General features: G+C 40.1%; 1 protein-coding gene across 2 annotated transcripts in view; it reads left to right on the top strand.

Annotated features, from left to right (window-relative positions):
• Window positions 1-1,057: 1,057 nt before the first annotated feature.
• dab1a (DAB adaptor protein 1a) overlaps window positions 1,058-19,737 on the top strand; it is a 210,211-nt gene continuing 191,531 nt past the window's right edge. The window contains exon 1 of one of the 2 annotated variants that reach the window (XM_030132440.1): window positions 1,058-1,399. The gene's annotated coding sequence lies outside the window, so the exon portion shown is untranslated. Of the gene's footprint in view, window positions 1,441-19,737 lie in introns of both variants that reach the window. The other variant, XM_030132441.1, reaches the window with a different exon arrangement.

Raw genomic sequence — 19,737 nt, 5'->3', positions numbered from 1 at the left:
CTAATATCCCCATTTACCTGCAGACATTTGTGACATCAAATATTGAAAAGTGACACAACTGAAGGCTCTTTCAAAATGATTCAAAGCTGGTGTTTTTCTCTTTCAGACCAGAAACGTGGGCTTTTGTTTTGGCTGTACATCTCTTCCCTGCCTTGCAAACTGTTGGCTCACTTGTTTTGGGCAGATGTGATGGTAAACCGATCTGAAGAAGAACAGCGTGAGGCATAGGCTTGGCTGGGGCATATGCACTGGAGAAATTGAACAACAGTATGTAATGTACTACCCACATATCTTTATATATTTGCATTTATAAGTATCTTATTTGGTGTCTATATTTTTAGAAGTACTATTTAACTATTGAAGCAGTCCTTCACTTTTCAAACATCACATTTTCACTCTTTATTACCAAGTCATTTACCAGGAAATCAGTTAATGCAGAAATTAGATCCATTGGAAATAAGTGGTTCTCCTTAGTTTTGTGCTAATGCTCCTAAAGTTTTTGTGTAGAACCAATGAATGATGAGTCAAACCAAACATTGAATAGAACTTCTTCAAGAAAACAGGATGAACTACAGTAACAGCATTAAAATGGCCAAGTTAGGTTATTATATGTCATAAAAACCTGCAGACTCCTTTGACTATGTTTGTAGTTTATCACATGAAATATAATGTAGAAATTGAATGTAACATTTATTTTGTAGAAAGAAAATGTGCAGTTAAACTCTGGAGAGAGCCTACTGCAACATTACTTTCCTTCCTTCGAATTCTAGGTGCACAAACACACCTTAGAGAAAATGAATGTGTATAAAAAGAGACACCTCAGCTCCAACACTACCCTCAGAGCTGGAGAGAAACAGTGGCAGTTGAGGATGGGAATGATGTAGACTTATATGAGGGAGTAAGAGTGGATTCTGCTATTAGGTGGAATGTGGTAACTCTGTGAGTAGAGAGGAGGGGGTAGAGGCAGAGCGAGAGCAAGACAGAGGCGGGTGGGGGGGGGGTGCTAGGTTGCTGACTCGGAGCTCTGCTGCGGTGAGCTTTGAGCTAGCGTCTCTCTCTGAGCTTTCTAGTTGTGTGAGCCTGAAGGCTGCTGTGGTGCAGACCCTAGCCTAGCCACATCAGCCTCCCTCCTCCACTCCCACAGCTCAGTCAGCCGGCAGTTCTGGGGTGCTTCAGATGCACTTAGGCTCTTTAAGTGTCTCTGTCAGTAGCTGAGGATTTCCTGTCCCTGCAAGGATTCTCTCTCTTTCTGGCAAAAGCAGAGACAGAGAGGGACAGAGCATAAGGAGAAGAAGAGGAAGACGGGAGGAGGAAGAGCAACAGCGGGCCAGCAGTGACCTTCGTGGTGCGGTGGCAAAGCAGAGGAAGAGGAGCTGGGAACAGGCGTAAGATCCAGCAGGTGTGTGTCAGCACTTAAAGGAGGAAGGGCGGAGGAAGAATGTGAGTTTTCTCTGGGCTAATAACAGGATGTGCATGATAAAGTGGATTGGATGCTTAACAAATGGAGTTATACTCTTAACACTTGAATATGTTACAACATAACATATTTTCTCACTGAAAGTCAAAAGTGTTCCAATTGAGTAAGAACTAACAGCTGAGGAAAAAGAGTTGTAAAAGAAGTAGATAAGCATTAAGAGAGATATTCCACTTTGACATGTTGTAGATGGATACGTCCTCACAGAAGCCAGATATAGAGATGCTGATATGAAGAGAGTTAAAATATAAATGGAGAATACAGGAGATGGATTAAGCTGGGGAGAGGGAGATGTATGTTGTGCCAGCTCAAGCTCAGCAAGGATGACAGACGTGTTTGTGTGTTTTCTTACTGGCTTGGACTTGGCTATTGAGAAAAACGTCTGTATCGGAGTATCAATCACTGTGGGCTGGGCGCTGCCTCAAGGCTGCAGGCAAGAGAGCCACGCTCTCCCAGACCTCTGAGAACATCTGTACCAGCATTTGTGGTCACATGCATCTTTCTTATTTCGACCTTATCACATTATAATCAACAGGATATTGTAATTTCTTCTCACCGCTAGAGGAGACGGGAGAAAGTGTTTGTGTAAGAGGAATCCATATCTGCAGGTCAGTTTCAGCTGTGATCCTTTATACACCTGTATGTTTCACAGGATGACGGACACAACTGAACTCCTGTTCCTCTACTTGATGATGACCATATAAAGGGGCTGCTCATTGACCATTTTTAGTGCCTCATTGAAATCAGCTGGTGGTTGTAGGAGTTAATGCAGTTCAGCAGGAGGGCCTTGGTTTGTTCTTACGTTACAAGCTGAATTTGTCCTGCTGGAGTAGCCTTGAGTGGGGGCAATTCACCTCGAGGCTAGTTACAGCTTTCTCCTAATGAATAGATAGAGCAAGAGGATGTGGGAGGATGAATGGACAAGGAGAAGGAAAGACAAAAGTGTGTGGGATGAAATCTGCAAGTCATTACATTGGCTCTTAACCAAATCAGGATCTGTGTGTGTTCGTACATTGGTTTGTACAACAGCCAGTGAGAGAAGGATAGAGGGGGATATAGAGTGTGTGTGTGTGTGTGTGTGTGTGTGTGTGTGTGTGTGTGTGTGTGTGTGTGTGTGTGTGTGTGTGTGCGTGTGCGTGTGAAGCCAGGGTTTGATGCATAGGTCTTGAGGACGGTATCTCTGTTTCAGCCTCTCTGTTCTTGACTTGCTTCTTCCCATCACGTCACATTTTCCAGAAGTAACAACTACACATTGACCTACTGAGAATTAAGCTTGACTCAGGCTAATCCATTCTGGACACTTCGTGACTCAGCAGCAGACACACATCCATACACACACACTCTAACTCACTCGCTATTGGCAGTCTTGAGGTTTTTAAAATTCTGGTCCTGTTTCAGCATGGCTACAGGACAGAATATTGACTGAGTATTGGCACTGATATGGAGTGGATAGGAGTGGTAATATTACGTTGTTTGAAAATAACATGGGTCTACTGTATTGCACTGGCAGTTGTAATATCACACTGTTTGCTGTACTGCATTTTCTGTGTACAAGTGTGTCTGAATGTGTATACGGTGCTGTGCCGCACTCATAACTTTCTACCCACCGTACATCATCTGTTAAACCAAGAGGGGAAAAATCCAATTACATTCTCCTCTTACTGTCTGCCAACAATGAGCCAGGCTTTTTGTATCTATGATTTTACAAATCACTTTTTATCATCTAATAGGCCAAATGTACGTAAAATGACATGCTTTTACTACATTCATTTGGCATTCTGTACAGCTGTGGGTTTGAGGAAGTTGTGTATGTGTTTTCCACAAAAGATAAGTGTGTTATCCATATAAGGCTAAAGGCCTTTCCTAGATGGATCCTGACAGAGAATTCCATCATCTATGAAGGTGTTTTGTGTGCTGCCTCTATGGATTGAGTTTGGTTTGAAGTGCTGCATAGGTATGTGTGTGTGAATGAGCAATATAAATGCACATATTTCTTTTACATAGTGTGTGTGTGTGTGTGTGTGTGTGTGTGTGTGTGTGTGTGTAGGTGTGTGTGTGTGTGTATTATGTGTAAGTGCAGGTCATATAAATGCACATATTTATTGTATATCCACAGAATGTACCTTGTCCTATTGTGTGTTTTATGCATTAAGAACCCTTGGACACCATAAATGAGGGACAGAGGGCATGGAAGTAGGAGAGTGTCTCCTCTTCTTCCACTCTGGTGCTGCTTGGTGCTATCATGGCCATAATGAAGGCTCATTTATCTCCATCTCTGCACAATCTCATCAGTGGTAGTAGGTCTGGAATGAGGAGAAGGTATGTACTGTTGAGGGGATGTTCAACATAAGAATGGATGTCTGGATGCAAACAGTGACTGTTAAACCAACCTGTTGATGTACTTTTGAGTTCAGCAGAACGCCTGGACATGGGTCACATTTGGTATAAAAGCATCGTGTTTTATTGTGTTTGGTCAGCATTTGAAGGGACAACTCTCAGTACAGAATTGGATCAATGAACATGGATTACATTTAGAGGTCAGGTTAAGTAAGCATCTATTTGAGCAGTGATGGCACCTCCTCACCCTGAAGCTGAGAAGGAGTGAGGGAAGAAGAACAGGGCAGATGAGGAAATGGACACACTGAGAAACAGAGGGATGTGTGTAGACAGATAAAGGCTGAGTAATGTCATCATAGGCCCCATGTCCTCCAGGTCTGATTAAGAGCCTCTCTGAGCACTCCCAGACGCTGCACTGTGATAGGCCAAGGTCACGGCGAATCATGGCACAGCGCTGCAGATTGATGCTTAACTCCGTCAGGAAACAGCGGAATCTAATTTGGCCAATGGGCTTCCTCTCCACTTCAGATGAAGAGGACGATTCCCTTCGCCCTGGGGCTCTCTGAGGAAGTGTGTGTTTGTGTGAATATGTGCTGGCTGGCAGCCTGGTCAGATGAGTGTTCGTGTCTGGATTCATTCTGTTGTTATTCCTGACACACACACTCTGTATGTGTATGTGTTTTTCATTTTGTGTGGAACGGACACACTTGTCAGCGTGTTGTTAAGGAATGCATTGTAAGTGATTGGCAGGCTAAGATATTAGTTTGAGAATAATAGGAGTGTAATAACTTGGTGGCGTTTGCCTCCAGAGAGTGACTCCCAGGTAATCACATTTACTCAACACAATCACTGTCTCGTATGCCAGAGCCTGGGACAGGACCATACTCTTTTTCATTTCCTCTTATGAATGTCACGAGCTCTGCTATGTATGAAGTGTTGTTTGTGTGTGTTGTTGATGTGTCTTGCAGCTCGGTTATGAGTGCAGACTGCTTTTTGTATTTTTTAGCCTCTGTAACACCCATAGTAATACACAATTTGCACATATCAAAGATGCTGTAGAAATAGTCTTGAGGTATAACTGTGTCAAGGCATAGTGATATCTATTAGATTCAAAAGAGGTGCTGCTATTTGTATTGGAAAGTAGTATTTATAATCCAATACTTCCAATGAAGTATAACATTCAGTCTCTTTTGAAAAAAAAAAAAAGTCATAAATCATGACAGTTTCTTAATGCACTGTATCTTGGTGGGTATACACCCTGTATTACAGTATGTAGATGTCTTGAATACATGTGAGACCTGCTATTAATTTTAGAATACGGATTGCTGCCCCAAAAAGTTGTCATTTCTTAGAGAAAAATCTAAGGCACTGTAAAGCATATTATTAACAGGTCTGTTTTTGCAATGGAAAAGTTTGACCTCCCTCCTAGAGAGAAGTTTAGAAAATAATGTGGGTGCTACAACAAAGTGCATAGTCACTGTTTTTTCCAGGCTGATCCTAGAGGCTGTTGTAAGTGAAATGCAATGCAGCAGAAACTTAAACATCAATTATGGTGATGGATATGGCAGCGTTGGTTGTGTCGATGAGGACATCTCGTTTTGAGGAGAGGCAGTAGCTACACTTTAGGCATACCTTTTTAGTGGATGAGCAAGTGTTTTGATCTCTTTCCAACTGCATGTGATCAATTCAGTGCTGATGTTAAACAAAAGCACCAAAGGATAACCATTGTCATGAGTCCACGGAGTTGGAGATCTATCAGCAAGTATAATTAGTCATCACGCTATGTCGGATGTCTTTGTGGAAGCTGCAGTGGGTTTTGTAATAGATTTATTCTCAGTGAATAAACACTGTCCTTGTCATGTTCTCATATACATTCTTTTTCATATAATTGGAGTAATATCCGGTAGCAGTGGATCTTGTTTACACAGAAGTAGTGAATGTTGTACTTGCCAGAACAGCAATTTTTAGCTGGTAAACAATGGCTAATATTAGTCATCCTGGGTGTATATGTGTAAACCTTGGGTTATAATTTGCAAGGTGAATATAGCATAAAATTGGTAAAAACAAGTGCAAGAGAACAAGACAGGTTTTTAACGATTAGACACAAATTCACCCCATCAGGATTAATTTTTCATTTTAAAAGCTCCTATATGGGTCGACAGAGTGTTGGTACTTTTTTGGAAAGTTATACTCTTTATGTAATTAATATTTAACTCTCCTCAACACTAACCTGTGTGCGAACTCTCTCTACTTAACATATTAACTCTAAAGGCATTTTCCTCTATATCAACACTAAACGGTATAAATATGGTTGTACATATACTAAAACTGAGAAAATACTGCAAAAGAAGGACAAGTTTTAATTCCTGCGATACGTTCCATTTACGTACACCCACATAACATACATGCACATATGTACTTATTTATATATTTACATTTATATTTGTAGTTATTATATCGTGCTGTCCTTTAGGCTACATTCTGTTGTCTTTAGTAGCTTTTGGTGTGACAGTTTGGCTGTAAAATGTAAAATATATAGTTTTGCTCCATAAACATATACAGTATAACGCAAGAACATAAAGTAGCTGAGAGGTAAAATTTGGGACAAGTGCCTTGAACTGGAACTGAAGGGCAGTGTTTAATAAATGTACTCGTAAATCTACTTACTTTCCACCATTCTGTCATCTCTCTGCAGCTCCTTAAACTCAGCTTAAGCCATGTTTCTCTCTGTGAGTCAGAGCCAGGCATTTAGCTTCCTAACGTTAATAAACTTATTTAGTAAGTCACTTATACCACAAATGGCAGCTGAAAACTGCTTCTTGCATCTAAGGTAGGTGTGAGTAGCAGGCACATTATTATTGCTGCAGTGAGTTCTTAAAACACCTTAGTTTTTCATGGAGCTCATCTTAAACATACACAAGCTCTGTGCAAACAGAAGTCATAATACTGAGTTGGCTTAAAATGAAAATGTGAGGTATAAGAAGATAGAATTGGGAAACTATGTGTATTAGAAAGTAACATTAATAGTCAGATAGCACAATATAATATATAATACTGTAGCAGTGGACCTTGTTTATACATAGGTACATGAGTCCAAGTCAGTGTGCAGCACTTGTTTAGTTGATAATATTGCTAATTTTGTTAATCCTAGGTGTATATGGGTAAAGCTTGGGTTATGTTTAAATATACTTCCATGCCTTGCAAGTGTGTACAGAATAAATTTGGTAAACACAAATAAATGCAAGAGAACAAGACAGGCTTTGTATAGTGAAAGCTGTGACATCGCAGGGAAAATGGGAGAGTGTTCACTGATACAGCAGTGAGAAGAGAAGGAGAACGCAGAGAAGGGACTGGGCCAGGGGTAACAATATGGCTTAGCTGGTAGATCAATAATATACTCTCTGATCCATAACATATTAATAGGAGGGAATACATTATTACTGTTAAGAGATGTCAGGTAGAGAGGGCAGACACACACTTTGGAGTGCTGGAGGATTTTCAGTTAAGCCAAGGTGAGGGACAACACCGCATCTGGGCACAAAGCCAAAAAATTACCCTCAATCCTCTGCCTCTTCCAGTCCTCTCCTCTTCCTCCTCTCCTCCTTTCTTTCTCTCCTAACCTCAGGGCACTCTGTAAGCCTCCATTTCCCCTTCTGTCTTCCCCTGTACTGTAGATGCCCCCCTGTCCATTTCATTTCCTGTCTTAATATCCTGATTGAAGTGGTCACCTTTCCCTGTTGTGGTTAATGAGCAGCAGGTGTCTGAGTGCAGTTCACTCGACCAAGGCTGGGACCAAGGGACTCGCTCACAGTAGAGTAGCTGCTTTATCTACCCAGTGGAACAGGGGAGTGTGTAGTCCACCTTCTTAAAGCATTTTAATGGTTTTTCATTACTGCTGATAATGCCTAGCAGAGATAAAAAGGAGAGGCCAACAGTGGATGTATCATTAAAGATAATGTGATACTTTTTTCAGCTGGTGCATTGTCTTGTCAGTGGCTGAACTGTGAGAGTAAGACTCATTATGGTGTACGTTCTGTTGAAGAAGGGGATACGAATAACAAGTCAAACACTGCACTTAAATTCGAGAGTTTGGTGAATTTTTTTTTTAATAATGTGAAAAAATACCTAAATGTACATTGGTTCCATAAACTGTGGTGGCTCATGACATCGCAGGAGCACTGAGATCAAAAGTGGCTAATTGTCAGCTGTTCCTGAGTGTAGTGGCATATGCTGACTCTCAAGTGGGCAGTGGCTGCCCTCAGACAGTGTGGTGCTGAGAGAACCGAGGCGCATGCTGAGTTAATCACAAACAAAATATTGTGGTGACACTTGACTATCTTTGACCCATTACACTCATACAGGCCTGGATATACAGAACTTATGGTGTTACAGCTTCTGGAATTTAACATGAAGATAAAAATGTTTGTATTAACAACAAAATGATAAAATGTCCTTACAGTTTAACTAATGTCTGATACAGAAAGTAGGACTTCCTTGACCTGCATTTAGCAAGAAATGCAAGAAACTCCATTAAGCAGCAGTATTAATCAGTTAAGTAAATTGAGCAAAATCATGAATCTTCAATGATACTGAAAAATATTTCATTTTTCTGGCCATGTTCCCCATAGTTAAAGTTACAATACAAATTCACACCCTAACAGTCAATACATATGGATGTGTGTGCTTATACTTTTGGATCTGTATTTTACATTTAGTGTCTGCCATGATTCTATGTCTTGACAGCGCTGTTCTGCTCTGCATGAGTTGTCCATTGCAATGCAATGCACTGCAGCCTTTTATGTGTTCTGAATACACAACTAAACCCGCTGTATGTGGATTTTATAGGCAGAAAAACAAAACAGGTTTGAATATAATTGTGCACCTTCATAATCTTTGCTCTGTTTCTACATTAATGTTTAAACTACAATAGAGAGATTGTTAGTTTTATCATTTGCATGTAAACATCTTTCACCCATATTTACAATTAAACTACCTTAATTTGCTTCTTAAAGTGGGAAGCATAAATCATGAAAAATGACCTTAAATATTTCTGAAACTATTTTCAGAGTCACAGCAGTCACAGAGTAAATGTGTAATGCTGCAAAATAGGTACAGATATTGATCTTGCAGGTGCTGTGGATCTAGCAAGCCCTGCCATGGATGCAAGCATGCGTGTTGAATGTCTGTCTGTCTGTACCTAAACACAGTCTCTTGCATCAGAAATTCTGATATGCAGAGAAAGAGAGAATGATGTGTTTAAGATAAGCAAGGGGTGATTGCTGGTGATACAGGATAGTGTTGTAAACATACTAATACTCATAGAAAACAGGTATGGGTTAGGGCTGGGTGATATGGAAAAAAATCATATCACAATCATTTTTTTCATATCAGACAATGTCGATATGTATCACAATATAAATCAAATCACTACTTTTCTCAAGCTTAAATTTTCCGTTACTCATAAGTTAGTTGTGAAGACATCAAAAGGTTTTTGTTTTTGTTTTTTTTTTAAAAATATGACTTATTTTCTGTTAGAGGTTGAATATGTCAGATGAGCTGAAGAACATTATACAACTGTTTCAGATAAATAAAACAGGTACATATATTTAAAACTAAACTAAAAGTCTGACCAGCAGGCAAAAGCTTTCAAGTTTTCAAAGAGAACACAAACAAAACAGACCATCTTCACAGAACAATACTGGGGGTATATATGTGGGGGTGCGTTCCTTAACTGCCATAACTGGCATAAAACTGAAAGTGAAACTTAAGGAAAGGCAAGTGTTTGCGTTCTTCACACGGGCTACATGTATTCGTTTGGTACACCTCCATATTGTATTGAAGGACCGGAACCCAAATGGTTCGTACCCTACTTTTCAATAACCCGGTCGCCCGAGTTCGTGATTGTTTGCCGCACTACTTAATTATGATTGGCTCATGTCTGTCAAAACAGATGAATGAATTCTATCAAAATTGTATCGAGCATGTCTCACACTTCTATTGAGGAAAAGTTATTCTGCGATATATATTGTTATTGTTTTATCACCCAGCCCTAGTATGGGTGTAACAATTGAACATGTCCTGTTGACAATTCTAACACTACTTCATTGGTAGTTGACCTCTATTTGTGCTCAGTCACAGCATTATGTTAATGACATCAAGTGTTTGGTGAGTCTCACTTTTCCAGCTCTTTATATAATATTCCATGTGTATACATTGACCATGAACCCTGTGAGCATTGATTTGTCATTATTCAATAAACAATTGATAGACAATGTGGAAATACAGTAAAATGAAAAGAAAGATTTGTGTGTGTAGAGGGGGGATCGGGTTAAGAGGTTGGTGAACTAGTTATTAGTGTCCTCACCCTCAAAACCCAATGATGTACCCTTGAGAAAGTCATTTAACCTCAGCCATGCTCCAGTGAACAGCAGAGGACTGGCTGTACATACAAAGCACATCAACATTTGTCTGCGTAGTGCAGTACATTAGAAATACAGCACATTAAATACATAATAGTACATCATCTGGCTACTACGACATTACTGGAATATATAAAGGCATGTTTAGGTAGTAAATGTGGGAAGCAAATGACAAATCAAAACATGAGGCAGTCTATACTGAGCCCAAGGCTTTTCTGAATTTCTTTTGCCAAATTTAATTCAGTAGACTGGTGGGAATATTTTTTGGTAAGTGGGTAGATACTAATGGATGGGAGCCAAAAAAAAGAGTGATGCATATACACTGGGTCTGTGGATCTTTCATTCCACAGTGTTGCAGTCTCGGTAGACTTGGTGAGGTTGAGCCCTTCATCTTTGTTTCCAGATGTAGCTAAAAAATAATGTAGATTTAACACAATCACTTGGTCTCTTTGGTTGTATGTCAAGTATAAAGTAAAAATATTTTTCTCTAAGCCACAGCTGAGCTTAAACTGGGCCAAAAAAATGGACATGGAGGTAGGTGAGAGGGCATACATACAAGCCATGCCAGTTTGTAACTTAGACACACACAGATACAGTAGGTCCATATGAAATGAAGCAGTGGGGGAACAAGTTATGTCTCAAAGGAAAGAGAGAGAGAGAGAGAGAACAGTGAATTGCATTAAACTACATAGTTCCTCAGTTGATGTCAGGAACATGGATTTCCCTCTCCTTTTGGTTAGTCGGTGCCTCTCTCTGCAGTGTGAGCGAGGCGAGGCCAGATGAGTTGCTATGTCAGAGGGAATGCAGCAGTGAGGGAGGTGAAGCTTTATTTCTATGTGAAAGGTGTATTTTTCTCTTGTCAACAGGCATGGCTGCATCAGCCTCTCCTTGACTCCCCCCTCCCAGTCTCCATCTTTTTCCTTACATTTCTCCTGCTCCTTTCTATCTTTGCCTCCCTCTCTCTCTTTTCCTCTCCCTGCCTCCTATCTAGAGCTGTACAGAGGACAGATTGAGGGTATTATTTTTCTTCCACTGAGTTTTTCTGCCATGCAGTGATACTGAAGGTCCCATTCTGCTCCTGTGTCCAAGATAAATCAAAAACATTTTTCTACAGCTGCAATCAATGCCCAGCCCTTTTTCAACAGCTCTGCCTCTTTCCTCTCTCTCTCTTACACATAGGCGCACATGCACATACTCTTACACAGACACACAAATGCTCACACACATTCACCCTTTTTCTTCTGTGTCTTCTTGAGGCTATGGTTTTCTCTTGAACGCTGACATCAGATAGCCTCCCTCCAGCAGTCCACTCTTCTGGGAGGGATTTGCATCTCATTTGCATCTCATTACAGATTTAATAGAGCAAACTGTGCTCTTCCTGAGTGAAAATGACTACAGGAGAGAGGAAAGGTGAGGTCTACTCTTGACAGTGTCTGCCTCCAAGCAGCTGTTACATCCCTTGTTTCACACCCAGCTGTAATTAACCAGATTTTGCAGAAAACATGGAGTGAAGTACAGATGCAGAAATTAAAAGAAAACAAGTCATATACTTGAACCTACGACATAGCCTTAATGAAAAAGTGTTTTTTCTGATAGATTTTATTCACTCACACCAAATGACAACAACTGTAGTTTGAAATTTAAGCCGGTTCAGTAGTGTAATACCACTAATGGCCAAAAGACACAGGCTTTTTGGAGCTTGTGTCTAGTGGCATCAGTGGTATTAAAGTTCCAAAAGCCATTTCCAAAGTGTGATGGCTACTGGATACAGGTTGCAAAAAAGCCTAAGTCCAGTTGATGTATGCTAAAAAAACAACAACAACCCCACCCCCACAAAAACAAACCCTCAACCTCTCCATAGAACTGTAATAATAGTACAGTAATATCATTCACTTTAACTGAATCATCTAATAAGTACTGCTTTTCTTATGTACATTATTGCTCCGTTAATACTTTTTTGGGGGTTAAAGGTTGAATGTTGATTCATTGCTGGCTTGTTTACCTATTGATAGTTGATCTTACCATTGTTTACTAAAGCATGTTGTTTCCTTACACAGGATTTCTCTTTGCTTTTGTTATTACTGATTATGTGTGAGTGTATGTTTGCTATATAGTTTTTTTGATCCCATCATTCCTGGGACTTTCCCACTTTCCCACTCTTGTGCAAATATAATCACTTCTGGTTTCATAAAAAACGAGACACTGGTGCCTTAATGCAAACTCCAGGCATATACCAGTGAGTGATGTCATGGAGGTTGTGTGCACTTATACAGATAGAGATAATTTAATTATAGTAAATAATAAGTTTATTTAAAGGGGTGATATTTTGCTTTATTTTTTAAATGGAACTGTGCATTTTAAAACATTTCCCTGTGGTCTACATAAACTGTAAATGCTATGCTTGGGTCTGAATTATTCATTAATTCAACTTCACAGGTCCGTCTTCAACCTTATTTCTAAGTAATGACACCAGAAAGCTTGTTTTGAGCACTGGCCCTTTAAATGCAAATGAGCCACTGCATGCCCCACCCCCTCCAGGTTGTTGACTGTGCTGCTCCCGTTCAACCAACAACCTAACATTTTAGGTAATTGGCTCAAAGTGTGGACATATTTTCAGTATGGACTACAACCGCTGATGCTGATAAACAATTATAGCGTATTTAGAGAAATGTTCGTCTGAAGTCTTGACCTTATATTTGCAAATATTGTGACGTAACTAGTTATAGACATAAGAAATTAAACAGGAATTAAAACAAGTTACAGAAATCCACTCAATTTTTGCCAAAATGAATATAAAGATAGCTTTGCAGCACCTGGAGGGTTCAAATTCAAACTTTATGAACTGTTAGAGTCCTCAAATACACAAATAAATGTACCAATAAAAGTGACAAATAAAAGTGAGTTTAGCAAAATATGACCCCTTTAATATTGGTTTTCAGCTATGTTTCTTGAACACTATTTCCGATGTCTTGTTTGTTGGTAGTTATTCATTAATTTACAAAGGAGCAGCCAGCTATGAAAATTCTTTTCATACTGTGTCATGTCTAAATATCTTATGATGTGAAAAAGCCAAACGAGAAGAAAGTGTAAATGTTTGTCAGACAGCAGATATAAGAGCTTAACAGTGTGAAATATGAGGATGTAAGCAGACAGATAATGAACAATGAATGCTGTAATGGTACGTCTTTAATCTTTAAATATGGACAGAAAACCCCAGGAATAGATTTTCTTTTTGTCAGACAGAGTAGATATCTCAAAAAGAGACTGCAGTGGGAACAGCAGCTGTCTAGATGGGGCTTGATCTTCTGTTGATCTAGCAGAGAGGCCCTGTCCTGATCAGTGTCGTGCTAAAGCATTTAGGCAGAACAGCTGTTTTTCTGACTTAAAAGATGAACCACATGTCTATTTTTGAAGTTGTGAGTCCTTCTGTTGTCGCCAAAACACAACGGGCTGTAGTAATAGTTCCTGGCATTTAATTCTGACATTTCTCTTTTCAAACTGCACAGACACTCAAACAAAAAAAATACTTTCACATACAGTTAATAAGGCAGAAAATATGATTTGTTTATGTAAATTCATATCAGTCAGTGTGTGACAATCCTGAGATAAACCCTGGCGTATCACACAGCCCTTTTTAATTACCTTATTGTGCTGTCTCTGCTCAGCAGCAAACTCCTGGAAGGAATGGAGGGAAGAGTCTTTTTCAATTAGGACCTCTCCCCCATCTAAGCTCCACTCCCTGCCACACACTTTGTAATTGTGTGTGTGTGCATGTGTGTGTGAATTATTTGGTAACCTTTCTAATTTCACACTTGTTAAGTTTCCATGTAAAAGGCAGCATTTTAGAAAGAAGCCCTCGGGATGGGTGAATGTCATTAGTGATTGCGTGTGAGTGTGTATTTTACTGTATGTTTATTACACAGATTAATAATATGAAATGAGGACAAGGTTCAACTTTTTTTTACACAGACAGACAGACACAAAAAACAGACCTCACCATGCAGATGCTTACAGTTCCGCGACCAAATGCTATTGTCTGAGGGACCGTGTTTCTGTGATTATTGTGCTTTCTTTCTGTTTATTCTTTTCTTTCTTCCTCTCTCCGGCTCACTCTCTGTCTTTCTCTCTCAGTCTTTCTAATTTATGTGTTGTTGTTGGAGCTGGTGCTGATAGGCCCAGAGATGGCATTTAGCTAAAGAGCAGAGAGGCTGTTAGCTTCTCCGTTCACCTAATCAATCTCACTAATGAAACCACTGTCCTCTCCACAGGCTCTTCTTTCCCCCTCTCTTCTATACCTTCTCTCCGTTCTCTCATCCTGCCCTCGACCCTCTCATCATTTGCTCTCCTTGCGCTTTTATCAGTTTACTGCTAGTCCATCATTTCACTTTCTTGTGGCACCTTGCTACCCATTCTCAGTTTGTTCCCTTCCTTCGCTCCCTTCCATCCTCCATCCTTCATGCAGCTGTCCTAGATTCACCAGTGGTAGAATTGTTCCCAGTGAGGCTGCTTTTTCTGGTGTTTGCTTCCTCCATTTCAGCAAAACCTCATGTCTTCTCCCCTCCCCCAGCAGAATAGATGGTGGATTGACCCACTTAGGGTGAGAATGGGTATTGTACTGGCAAGTCTATATGTGCCAAGGTGTGCATGCTTTCAAGTGTGGTTTTCACAAGTGCGCACATGTGCTTTCATACACACACGCATGAATTTTAAAGTGTGTTGGTCCTGTTGGTGCTGCTGTGATAGTTTTCTTAACTAATAAGAAGTAATTTTTTTAACTGCTGAAAGTTAATAATTTATAATAAGAGTTAAACTGAATCCCTCTGCTGATATTGTATAACAGATAAATATTGAATTGACCTATATTTTGCCCAAAAAGTAATTATAGAAATGTGAACACAGAAATACAAGACAGATTTTGGAGTTAAGGCAAACTCCTTACATGATAACACAATGAAGGGATCTCTGCATAAGCGCTGATTGGATTTCACACTGGTTCTGCAGCACAGATAAGATCTGAAAGGTCAGACTACATGGGCACAACTACAATGCAAATGAGGACTTTCACTATCTCAATATTTTCTTGACATTTTATACAGCTCCATGTTAACTTGCCAGCAAAAACAAAAATGCCATGTAACATAGGGCTGGGGAGAATGCATTCATCAGGAGTCCAATATATTGCCTGTGGTTGAAATGAAATTCTCGAAGCTTTGCAGTCGTATGCAGCAGAAAATAAGTTACTTTTAACAGTGATATCACAAATAGGGAGTAGAGTATCTCGTTGACAATTTCCTCACACATATCTTTGATGATACATAGGCCTATATTCATCTTGACACCACAGGACACTCATTTACTGAGCAGTAAAGATGATAAACAAAACGTGAACAATGTAAAATGAGCATAAAAAGTGTAACGAAGTTGTTAATAAATAAACGGGGATATCTCTAACACATCCACTCAGAACAAGGCTCACCCCAAGGTCAGCAACAAACACCAAATCTGATCACTTTTAGTGCTGACAAAATCTAAAGAATCACTAGAAACAGATTGCAACATGTTTTAAAGTTTTGAAAGTAACCTAGCCTCAGTAATGCAAAGTGCAGACACTATGAGTAAAAAGTGCTAGAGATGATCCTCCTGTCTTAACAAGAAAAGTTGTTGTGACGGGGTTTGTTTGTGCCACTGTGACATATATTATCCAGTGGTGACATGCATATTGGCATTATTGAGGAAGGTTAATTGAAAATGTAAATGTTCAGTGATGAAACTGAAAGCTGGATGTTTGTCTTAAACATTTGGGTCTTAGGCTACGTTCAGACTGCAGGCAAACGTGGCCCAAATCCGATTTTTTAGCTCATATGTGACCTGTATCTGATCTGTTAAAGACAGTTTGAAAAGCATAAAATCAGATTTTTTCAAATCCAACCCAGGCTATTTTCATATGTGGTCCTAACTCCGATACATATCTGATATTTTGCAACTTCAGTCTGAACGGGCAGGTCACATTTATCTGACCTTTACGTCCTTGAAATGCAAATGTCACAATTCTGCGTCCAATGAGGAGCAGCGGTGGGAAAAACACATTTACTCCCATAAACACTGTGCGTGGCTGCGTAGTCACGTATTAAATCAGGACCTCTTTTGCGCATGCGGGTCACTTCAAGGTCGCATTCAGTTCATACTCAAAACTGAATGAAGTCGCATTTAATGTGTAATATGAACGAGCACACAAAAAAATCGGAATTCATCAAAAAATTCAAATTGTGCATTAAGACCTGCTGTTTGAACGTAGCCTCAGTGTCCACATAATTTCTGTAAAATCAAGTCTCAGAGTTTCATCATTAAAGTGTGATCTGACACTGTGACATAAAACACAGGTCCAGTACACACTACACTCACACAAGGCTGATTATTGCACAGTGAGTTGGTGTTGGTGTCAAACTTCCAACTGCAACTTTTGAGGTCATTCCAGTTAACACCTATAAGTGAATAGGAAATGAGCTCTACTCCTGTGTTCGCTGGCAGTTTAGATGTTTAAAAGTGTGCAGTTCACTGAGGAGTGAAAAAATAAACAGCACAGAGTGAGCAAAATTGCTGAATAAATATCTTTTTAATAGTGTTAACTGTATGTAGAGAGAAACGGACAGTGTGCCCTTGGGGTCCCTTTTTTCCTCACTACACCACTTTGTTCTGAAATCTGTATTTGTATGTCTGTACTGTATGTGTGCTACCACAAATGCATATATATTAGTGTGTGTGTGCTTTTAGCCTTGGGGTGTTGATGTGTGCTGGACAGAGACCCTACAGAGAGCCTTTGTGGAGAAGTTTTTCCTGCAGCAAGGTCGCTCCTTAACTCTCTCCCTCTCGCTCTTCATTCCTCGCTTCTTTTTTCTCAGTATATCTTTGTCCACATCTGTACCAGTGCAATGGTGTTTTCATGTTCCTTTTTTCCTCTCTCTCTCTCTCTCACACACACACACACACACACACACACACGCACACACACACACACACACTCCCAGGCAAATACCATGCACTACACAAATGCATTTTTTGAAAGCTCTGGTGAACCCATTGCCTGCAACGTTAAAATACAAAGTATTGTGTCCGTCATGATGATGCTGCTAAACTCCAACGGGAACTTTATGTGGAGATGCTGGGTATCAACACTGATTAAAATGTATAGATACAAGGACTTTTGCTAGAAGACAAACCAAGGCCCCTCTAGTACATCACTCAAGCACACAATTGTATACATTTAGAATCTGCAGAATCATTCTCTGTGCTCCTTTTGTTGCATACTGTGCACAGGAGAATATAAACATACAAAACATAATTCATTTTTACTAGCTCTTGCGCACAGGGATGTGTTGTCCTTTTAATGCTTTGAAGTACACCCAAGATAGTAGTTTTTAGTAGGCGGTCCTTGTTTGTGTGTATGTATTGTGTGCACTGCAGGATAGTGATATCATAATTCCCTTGCTCTCCCACTGTGAACAGGGAATGTGCATTACCTTTTGAGTGTTTAATACACACATGCAGTATTTCCTCACATACTAACACACATACCACACAATACATATCACACTCACAAACACACACTGCTCAGTTGGATGCACATCAATCATAGCACCAGCCTCACCTGTCATTGTCTTTGTTGTCACTTATACAAACATCCCTCTCCTGGTCCACCGAGTAAAGACCCCAATCAGAATTTACATTTACAGCATAGCACCCTTTTGCTCCCCAACACACTTACTCTCACAGGGGAGGAAAAAATACAAGCCTTTTCGGGAAAAGCGTAGAGGACATTGTTTCGCTCACACAGCAAAAAGGAAGTGGTGAAAGAAGGAAATGGATATGATTTTTTTTTTTTTTTTTGGTAAAGTTGATTTGTGAATATGGTAAAATGGAGGAGGAATGGTTGAGAAACATGTGGAGAGCAGAAGTGAAATTGGTACAATCAACTCAGAGGGAGGGACAGGTGAGGCATATGTGTGTGTGATGAGCCTGCATAAACATGCACAATGCTGAATGCTGATCAGGGACAATAAAAACCTCCATTAAAGATTTATTCTGGTGAGACAGAAGAAGGGAGGGCCTGCAGGGAATGGGAGGGGGAAGAGAGAGCACTCAGGTTTGTGTCACAGAGTGGATTATACCAAAGACACCTCTCTCCACCCATCACTGCGAGACACACACACACGCATGCACATGCTGGTGTTCAGACTCTGCATTTTAATAGCCCCGTCACCTCCAGCTATAATACCAGACAATGGCTCTTTGAGCAGACACTCATCTTCAGAAGTGTCTTTCTTGCTTCCTGACAGGCTCAAGCAAGAGCTAACTGGCTAGTTCACCACAATTATAGATCCCATCTGTGTAGTCACAGAGCTCCGGCAAAACTTAGCACAACAAGCCTGAGGCCTTCTCTGTCAAAATGTCACCTGGACGGGGTTGTGCTCCAGGCGAGACACCCAGGTGCTTTTTAGTTAATATCTACAATAGGATTGCTGAGAGTGGGGGAGGAGGAGGGGTAAGAAAATGAAATGACATGGGGAAAATGTAATCTAATTCACCGCCCCCTCCTCCAATGAAGTGTGCTGTCAGCTTTATCTCAGTGCACCCACCCCACAACCCCCTCCTCTACAAGCCCCTACTTTCATCCTGTTTGAGATGATTGAGATTCACAGTTGATGCTGATGACATTTGAGCAGGTACTTTACTGTTCCTCTCACCAGTGACTGACTGACCGACTTACAGACTGGATGAGATGCTAAGCACATGGAGAGAGGGAGGAGGCGGCAGAAGCAGGAAAATTGGAAAATGGGACTTTCCCACTATAAGATAGGGAAAGAAAAGAGGAGACAGATATAAAGGTTGGGAATAGTGAAGAAAGGTTTATCATCTGAGACAATTTCTTGACTGATACTGTTTGACCTTCTGATTCTGACTGTCTGATGCTGTCTATTTAAGAACTATAATTTAAGGCATATAAAGACATAACTTTTAACTTTTATTTAACTAAAATGATATAGCCTATTTGTCAGAAAACACTTGGTGTTAAAGAACTGACAATTTCTCCAGAACTGCACCAGGATAGAGAACCATCTTTCATTGGAAAAATCAACTGAAAATGAGCTGCACTGTATGCCATAATAGCATTATTACCTTATCCAAGTAGGGCAGAGATTATTCTCATTTGTTTGCCACTCTCAGTAGGATCATGCCAAAACTCCTACTGCAATTTTTGTGATGTTAACTTTTTTTGGAAGGGTAGGGTATGAGCCAAGGATACTTTTTGAAATAGTTCCATTAAAAGAAGCAGAAACTCAAATTCTGTTAAATGGGGTTTGGTAGAATTAGCAGATTTGGCTGATGCATATGCCTTCTTGAAGATGTGCTGTTACTTACGGATCTAGCAGCCAGACATCACTACTGTGGAGATGTGTGATGTTCATTTCACTTCCATGGAATAGCATGTTAGTGTGTTTGTGTGTATGG

Source organism: Sphaeramia orbicularis, chromosome 4 (genome assembly GCF_902148855.1).
Source record: "Sphaeramia orbicularis chromosome 4, fSphaOr1.1, whole genome shotgun sequence".
Lineage (NCBI taxonomy): Eukaryota > Metazoa > Chordata > Actinopteri > Kurtiformes > Apogonidae > Sphaeramia > Sphaeramia orbicularis.
This window is presented reverse-complemented; position numbering and strand designations above follow the sequence as displayed.